At 36.6% G+C, this 8655-nt stretch overlaps 1 protein-coding gene across 1 annotated transcript in view; it reads right to left on the reverse strand.

Moving 5' to 3' along the window:
* Positions 1-8655, reverse strand: part of LOC124357214 (nuclear migration protein nudC) — a 128541-nt gene that overhangs the window by 69969 nt on the left and 49917 nt on the right. The gene's annotated exons all lie outside the window — the stretch shown is intronic.

Raw genomic sequence — 8655 nt, forward strand, 5'->3', positions numbered from 1 at the left:
AAACAGTCAACAGTAAATACCCTTATTTTATGTTTTAATTTATCATTAAAATAAATCAACTCATAAAATATTCATTTTACCGCTTACATTTTATACATCAAAACTGTGCACTTAGTTATCGCTGCGTTAATGACAAACGCTTTCGTTACAACGAAAAAATCACATTAAAAAACGTTACACTTAAAATAATTCAAAGAATATTGCAATTGTTCATTAAAACATAATGATTCATTAACTACAATTCCGAGACTCATAAAATAGCGGTTAAAATTTTCATTTTCAGTATTCAGGATTACACCATATCAACGCAAAATTACTAGATACTTGAAATGGATACAAGTGTGTAGTTAAGTTATATTACAATAAAAAAAATATTCGAAATGTATTCCTAATTTGTCCATCGTAATTTATTTAAGGGATATTCTTACATTTATAAAGTTTTTTTTTTCAAAATTAGTCATAATATGTTTATGAAGCATCATATGAATTGGAATGCCATACATTACTTATACAATGTGTAAATAAAAAGTGTAATTTAACTGTAATTTATAATTTATCGCAAATAACTATATACTTTTAAACATTGGGAAACAACTGCTTTTATTTGGACTGAAAAAATAACAATTTTGTAAAATTGGAAAACTCGTTTATAAATTTAAAATTAACACACACCTTCGTCAAACAGGTCAAATAGTAAACGCAAACGCTGCTATAGTTTCAACTTCTAACAGTCATCTTCTGGCGTCGATACGTATTAAAATAAAGATAAATAACGAGACATAAAATACTTATCATACACGAATGTTCAGCATTACACGGTATCGCGGTGGGCAAAAGACAGGACAACTGATATCATGTGATTCAACACCATACACTACGCTACGTCGTCTATGGTTAACACAATGCTTAATCGTTAACAGTGACTTGTCAACCGACCGACCAGCTGATAGCGTCGATGTTGCGGGAATTGGAATCAGTTGTCCTAACGTCTGCCTACCGCGATGTCGTGTCACGCAGAATCGGTGTGCTTTGTGCTGTTTGTGAGTTTTAAACTATGACGACTTCGGACAGAATACTCTTGTTCTTTTAATACTTATGACACTAGAAGTTGAAACTGTTGAATTGTTTGGTGTGTGTTAATTTTAATTTTCTATTTAATGTATTTTATTGCAACGAAATACTTCACTTGTGTTGAACAGATTTTATTCACAATGTCATTAATTAAGACACATGGACATGAATGGGGGAGTAAGGATATATTAAGTGGTACAGGAGAGAAATGTCAGGATAAACTGACTCAGCGCCGTCTACAGAAGTTCGTATGGCTATCTCAGAGAACCTTAGTCGTCATTTCTTTACGCGGCTGCGAAGTTAACAAGTACAAGAAGAGAAGACGATGACTTTCGCGATATGCAAAACACTCCACTTACCACACGAGTCAATAACATACGGATTCTCCCCTCACCACATCAGACTACAGATCTCGTCAGTCAGTACATCGAGCTTTGTATACTATCCTGCACAACACAAGGTCTCTTACATGGTTAACAGATGTGACCCTACCGCCCCCATTCAAGGAAGGATCTCTTAGCTCGCTGACAGGCGACCTTCACCGTAATACCCTAGTGCATTACGGATCACTGAGAATCCTCTTCCCTCTAGCTTCCTCTTAAGAGCACGGCTTAGTAAAACGACCTTGAGTTCTCCTCCTTAAGAACAATGTTAAACCTCATGCACTGTGATGCCCTTTTTTGATTGTACCGTTATGAGAGATAATTTTAATTTTAAAAATATAATTAATACGCCTCCGAACGCTTTCCAGTTATTGTGTATGTAACACTCTAAAGCGACTTTGCGGCACATGTTTACAGAGAGCACTTGTTGCAGCGATGATAGATACAATAAATGTAATTCCAGGGCCGAAGACCAAGGAAATAGTATACAGCGAACAGATATTGAATGATCTAGGAAATGTCTCTACTGTATCAGGTTTATAGAGGTCTGATGATTACTTTTGAAGAACAATTCGAGGTTATACACGAATGTTGTAAATAGGTATAGTCCCGAAGCAGGCAGGGATGTCCATGTAGAGAAATATAAATATGAAGGTTCAAATGGTTGTACTTATGTTACGTAATAAAATGTACTTCGGCGCGTACGACGTGTCAAAAATTGACATGAACTCAGTTAAGAAAGATACGTATAAAATTACTTAGATGGATATTAATTAGATGCTCATTAAGAAAGACCCATGAACTCGGAGACGCACAGGCTTATAGACACAAGGGGCGCCTGCCACATTAATGTAGATCTAGATATATCATTGTTACCTTTACTCGTATTGCAACAACCTTGATGAAGTGGATTTTCGTTTTTTTAACAATAAGTCTAACTGTAGTTTTGTTATATAATCGTAGACGTGAATGCTGGGCATCAAGGACATATATTAAGATTCTGTGTTTAGGATTGTGGTTTGTGGTTCTGGTCCAAAAAAAACCGCAATCAGGAAGATATTTTCGATGTTTTTTGTTATTGAATAATGATAGTTTTGACAAACATGAGAACCGAAATCTTAACTTCCTCTGAAAAAATTGACTTTACAACTTAGTAACAACTGTAACCGGCCGGCAATACGCCCTTCAGCTCATGCAAAGGTTGTGCACAACATACATGGTGGGTCAATAGTCCCGCACCACTGAAATATTTCCTTAAGGACAAACTGTAGAGAAAACAGGTTTCAATAAAATATTCTATCCACTCGTGTTACAGAGTTTAAATCTCATAAAGGCTTATTGAGGTTTTTATTGGGTCAATTTTGGTTTTTAATAAAACCCCATGTTTCCACCCCAGTTTTATCTTCTACATAAACAATTTAAAGGTATTGTATTCTCTAAAAATAGTTTCTATGATCCGGACTGTTTATATAAGCGAAACATATATCTTTTTTTTAAGTTAGTATAACACTTCCTAATTACGTATAATCATATTTTAAAATGTTGTAATTTGAAAGTGAGAATATGAATTCGTAGAACAATATTTGTATTCACGAAAAAAAATATATGATATCTTTTGAGTACCACACTATGTGCGAATACATCTCTTTGAGTTTTCGACGAAATTTTAATGTCTAAACAGTTTTTTCCTTTAATATTTTTAAATTATCTGTATATGAGGTTCTTTAGTCTCAAATCTGTTTTTCCACAGAAACGGAATCATTCTCTAGTGATATCTTTTCAGGGTTACATAATTTGCGGATAATGTCCATAAGCATTATGATTTAGACATTTTTACCACTGGGTGATACAAGATTCTCTTTCCATGTGGTTTTGTGGTGTCTGTTTTACACAGCAACGCATAATTTTCAATGGGTTCATATTCTACAGAAATTAATGTGACATTTTCAAACAATGATAATGTCCTACGTTTCACTTTGTTATTTTTTTATAAACAGTATTGGTTAGCAAAGATAAGTATCTTATTTTTTTATGTAAAAGATGAAAGCGTGATAAAAATATAGGCTCTCATTTAAAAAACTAAATTGAACTCCATAAAATAGTGTTTCTTAAACGGTGCCATACACCACTAAATTGAATCATTTTTCTCTTAAGTTAGTCCATGAGGAACATTTGCCGTGTTACGGGACTTTTGGATCACCCTATAGCCTACAAGATATATTCGAATGGCTATAGTTACGTAACTCCAGACTCACATACAGCAATCCCCAAACCAGACCAACTTCACCTGAATCTTTTGAAGTATTTGGGACAATTTACAACCTTTTGTTCTAAAAATATGATCTACCTTTACAGATGTCCCCATCGACGACTTCAAACCACTTTACATTCAAGATATTATTCTATGAAACACAATTAATGAACAAAACTCTGTGACACTCGAAATCGGCTTTTCCGCCTTGCAACACGGCACTGAGTGTAAAGGACTCTTATTGCAGCAATGAGAGATACAATAATTGATATAATTCCAAGGCTGAAGACCGAGGATATATCTGTACTGCATCAGTTTTATAGAGGTCTGAATTTATTAACGAGCACAGCGAGCAAAAACACAGACACAGATGACGGCGTACTACACCTTCCGCCACTGAGTAGTGTTACCCGGCCGTCCACACTAGAGACTGGCATTATGTTTTGTTGGATAAAAAACTTGAAGAAACTTCCCTAGATTTCTCTTAAACTTTGCTTACCCTGCTTCAGAGAAACGATCTCGAGTTTTAATCAAATAAGAACAACGTTAAACTTCATACACTTTTACGCCCATATGTTTGGTCGTTAATTATGAGATGTCTCATTGTAAACGTATGACGAATACGCATCCAACACTTTTTAGTTTTTCTTTAAGGCACATACATGTTTAGTATTTAATTCATAAAATACAAACAAGTTTGGGATTTTTCTAAATAAACAATTAAAAATTTAAAAATCTAAAAAGCGATTGGATACATTCCTTTAAAATGAGACACCAGTCGTAATTATATGATAAAATTAAGGTCTAAACAGTTTTTGAAGTTAAGAATCTATATGGAGCTAAAATCTAGACAGCCGCCAGTACAGCTGACTCTAACGCCAATACTCGTATAATATGATAGAAATACATCGCGACTTTGTGAATTTCCATTACCCAGAGGAAATCCAGTACAAAGTTACAATGCATCCAAAACCGTACAAGTAAACTCTTTCCTTCGCCATTTTATTGCAGACTCAAAATCATTGAGAAGCTAGAAATGTGAGGAAAGGATGTGCCAACATCCCCAGAAGGTCGGTTACCGGTGCCAACATCACCTAGCACTACACTAATACGCTCAACATTGAATCACCTGGTTGCATCAATTGCTCGGTCGGTTAGCGCGGCGGCGACCTTGTCAAGGTCACACTTTCTCCGCTCACGCAATAGGCACATCGACTGAACTGACAACGATAGTCTAATTGTTGCGATAACTGCGCCAACCCTGTCACTATTACTCGTCAATTGCTCTTTTCCCGACTCGTACAAAAACCCAACACGTGTACAAAGCGCTTATTACACTAATCTGCACTACTTTCACCTACGACACCCACTATTTAAAATAATTTCTTAACAGGAAGGTACCCGTACTGTTTAACAGATTATTTTACAGCTGTATGACTTTCGGTCGCATTAATTACATGATATTATATTGAAAAAAACTTATAGAGGCTGTTGATAAAAAGGTATACTTTTAGTGCGTCGTAACCATACGTCAAATGTATATTTTCTCACAGAAAACAATGATTAGAGGAGAGTAGAACACAAGTTAAGAAAAATTTATATCTATAACTAACATATTTTGAGTATAAATACTAATCGACTAAGCAGCAGCAGCAACTCTACAAGTTTATATACTCGTTGAGTGTACTTTTGCAATTCGTCTAAGAAACCGTGCGAAGTCTATGTGAAGTCGATCAGAGAAAAACATTGTTTGATTATGTTTAATACTTTTTATTTCCACCACCACCAAAAAACGAAGATCAACTTCAGCGTCTGATTAATGTAATGCGTAAGGACATTATCTATCGATTTCACGGAAAAAATAAATTGTGTGCTTATACAGTACAAATAGGCTTTTAGGTCCAACAGTACATGATTGAGTACCACTACTTACAGTTGGTCGCCGTATGTAGCATCAATAAATATGAGGCTTACGGGACGGCGGCGTGGCACAGGGTTTGTGCCCACTATGATGCTAGTAGACAGCATCATGATGCTGCGACCACATATTTATAGTTCTGAGGCCAGCTTGATAAGCAATCTCCCACACAGGGCAAGAATAATAGCAAGGTAGGAGTACGCCACATCACATGTTGCGTAATCCGACTTCGCTGATGTTGCATGCTAAGTCTCAAGCCCATAATGTGTCATTCCCAAGATGTCCTGCGGACATCGTATACACTGGCAGACAATCGTACAGAAAATCAATTTTGCATATTCCTGACAGAAAAGAGTGTCAGCCTACTGAGTGATAGGCTTCAATGATGCGCCATCGTAGAACTCATTATTGTCTATATAGAAATAAAGATTCAAACAAATTTTAATGATACGTCTACAGATGAAATATTTCTCGAGATATCCACTTGATACTTTCACATTTTAGTTCGCAAAGTTGGATTTTAAAGCATTTTTTTATTTTAAAAGTCTACTCACTTTTCTTTTAACTCGGTGTTGTGCACCAAATCACCAAAAGATCATACTGTATGTGTTGGGATATTTAAGCTACATTTAGTTTACAAATTTATTTATTCGACTAATTTCTCGTAGCCACCATGGTTACCCATGAATCCAATGTAAAAATGTGTGTAACGCTCAACCAAATCCTACAGAGCGACAGGGTACCATTCAATACAAAATTTCAAGTCTTCAGGTAGGTTTGTTTTCGGTACATTGTGTGGACAGACAAGCAGAAATATCATTTTCCAGTTCGCTAAGCTAAGCCATTTAAAACAATTCTGGTTATATAAGCACTGGGTAGCGACCGTTTTGGGTTGAGTGTTAGTGCTAAAAACAGTGAGGGCTGTAGTGAAATAACCAGTAACGCCTACATCACTGATATTTGGTTGAAAAATGACTTCAATTGGCCATCAGTCAGCAGTCCGCCGGGTCACGATGCCGCGACTCACGGAGTAGGACCCACAACCTCCCTTGCGAAACGTCGGTCGATCTGATTCCAGTCTGCCGTTAAATATATTTATGGGAGCTTCCTGCAGTAATCGCAGCCATGTAAATCTCTCCTTCTCCTCCGAACCCATCTCTTCCAGGTCCATCGCTTAGTCAGGATCATTGAGAGTTGTTACGACAGACTGGTCGCTGATTTTACTGAACCTTCCTAGTGTCCGAGTTGAGATCCACGTCCATCTACTCTGTTACATAACACATGAATATGTTGACAGACCAGGGTTGTAGGAAATATATTTATATTTATTACATTTAAATGAGTGGAACAGGATTTTCCACCCACTCATTTAAAAAGAGATCTATAGAGATTTCTAATTAAGTCGCAAAACTATGAATTTAAGAAATATAAATTTAAGCAACGCCTAAGATTATGTCTTTCTAGAAATGTTCACTACAAGTTTCTAGAGCAGAAACTCTCATAATTTATTTTATAATGTTGAGTTACTCAGAAATCATTGCAAAATACAGCCATAAATCTTAAAACCTTTGACAAATTTTAAACATTATTTCAAGTACTATTTAACAGCTAACCAGGAACCGACCTTTGTCAAGTCTCCCTTTAGTAAAGCTTGCGTGCTTGGAATACTAATCAGTCAGCAATAAAGGAGCCCGTAACAGTAGGCAAGGACACTTAAACTGTTGCACTTCTGTCCACAACAAAATCACGTATCACACTGAGAGGCAAACAGACAGTTTAAGTAATCAAACTTCTTAACACTAAATATTACTACTTTAGAATTACAATGTTAAATTTAAGTTTTGCAATGAACGTAAACATAGGATGTAAAGATAAAAGAACGAGATGTCCGTGGTTCAAGTAGAACAAAAGAAACGTATACGTAGGCTAACATAGTGGTAAAGCCACCAAGTTCACCAAGGAGTCGCCATCATGTCAACTCCCCCAAAGAATGCTAAAGACTTGATCTCATCTGAGATTATGGGATCTATCTAGGAGCTTCAGCTAGGCAGGAAAGGTCTGGAGAGGACGAGGCGAGAGTAATACCCACCCTGTATCTCAGAAAGATGGAGGTTCTTTTAGTTCTAGAGAGATCGATGTGAAGCCCACACACAGCTATTGAGGGCGCCCATTCAAGGGGTATGTGTTCAGAGACAACGGACTATTTTAGAATGTATCACCCATTCAAGGGGTATGTGTTCAGAGACAACGGAATATTTTAGAATGTATCACACCATTTGATCTTTTTTCGACACAGAATTTGTATTTTAGAAAATGACAATCGGCCAAATACCTTTAAATTATAATCCAAAAAGTGGAAATTACGATCATGAACCATCACCCTAACGGTTCTAACCTAAAGGCCGTTCAGCACCTAATCATCACGCAAAAAACCTGTTCCCAGAACAAGGTTATCGTCAGACTTTGCGGACTTTGAGGAAGAGAGAGAATAAATTCCAAGGTGAAGCAGAATATAATTACTATGATGCAGAGAAGAAAGCAAGCTATCATTGTTGCAAGTGGGGATCCAACTCGATGGCAAACAAATATGCCAAGTTTCTTTCACTCCATTGTAATTTAATTTAGAAACCTACTGATTATTTCATCTGAGGATTTTCGCTAAGGTAAAGGTAAAAATATATTTATGTTTAAAAATAAAAGTAACGTCTTCTATAATATTATAGTTTCGAAAGTGGTCCAGTGTCGAGATAACCATATACGGAGGCTGATTCTGTCCCGAAGTACAATATGAATCGAATAACAGTCTTTTCTTTGGACACAGAATACAGTGGCTTGGGATCTGAAAGCCTCAAAATCGAAGGTAATCACACGGATTCTGGAGGGTAGCTACAGACCTTGACAAAGAGGAGCAATAACAGCGCAACTCGTCCACCGCTGCCGTATCTCCACAATTCCCTCAGATTTTCTGATCACGTTACTGACAATGTCAATGATTAGACGATGCTACTGAACTGGCTGCACCTCGCGAGGTA

This window comes from Homalodisca vitripennis, chromosome 3 (genome assembly GCF_021130785.1).
Source record: "Homalodisca vitripennis isolate AUS2020 chromosome 3, UT_GWSS_2.1, whole genome shotgun sequence".
Classification (NCBI taxonomy): domain Eukaryota; kingdom Metazoa; phylum Arthropoda; class Insecta; order Hemiptera; family Cicadellidae; genus Homalodisca; species Homalodisca vitripennis.